Consider the following 615-nt stretch of genomic DNA (forward strand, 5'->3'; position numbering starts at 1 on the left):
AGTACAAGGAATCATGATTTAAGGCCCAGGGCCAATATTAGTGGAGAATCTAATAAGAGACTTTCTTCACATTAAGCCATAATCACAAAGGGCTAGGCTCTCAGGGAAGGGTGAGTCAGAAAGAAACTGTTGGAAAGATTGTCTTGGAACTACACACAGAAGAGGAAAAAAGGAAAGAAAAATTACTTTCTGAAAAGTGTATGTGCTCACTTTGGCAGCACATATACTAAAATTGGAGTGATGTGGAGAAGATAAGCATGGCCCCTGAGTAAGGATGATACGCAAATTCGTGAAGTGCTCCATATTTAAAAAAAGAAAGAAAAGTTGTGATTACAGGCCAAACTTTGTGCAGATTTGCAGACTAAGTTCACATATCCTGAAGGGGTCTACGGAAACCTCAGGGCAAAATTTTACTTTAAGGTGGTTCTAGACTGGTAGTGCCCTTGGTTTCCAGGCATAGATAAATTCAGATCCCCTTTGGGGGTAGATGACTATATGTTAAACTTCAAGAAATCCCCACAAATATTTTTCAGGGAAAATGAAAAGTATATAGCCAAAAATAAAATCAAGAACACAAGGCAACAGACTATGTTCAGGAGGAAACATTAGGAGTAA

The 615-nt window shown here is 38.5% G+C and overlaps 1 non-coding gene across 1 annotated transcript; it reads left to right on the forward strand.

Moving 5' to 3' along the window:
* Positions 1 to 202: 202 nt before the first annotated feature.
* Positions 203 to 309, forward strand: LOC116662898. Its single transcript, XR_004318980.1, has one exon. It is a non-coding gene; the product is annotated as a U6 spliceosomal RNA (small nuclear RNA).
* Positions 310 to 615: the final 306 nt, after the last annotated feature.

Source organism: Camelus ferus, chromosome 3, assembly GCF_009834535.1.
Source record: "Camelus ferus isolate YT-003-E chromosome 3, BCGSAC_Cfer_1.0, whole genome shotgun sequence".
In the NCBI taxonomy this organism is placed as follows: Eukaryota; Metazoa; Chordata; class Mammalia; order Artiodactyla; family Camelidae; genus Camelus; species Camelus ferus.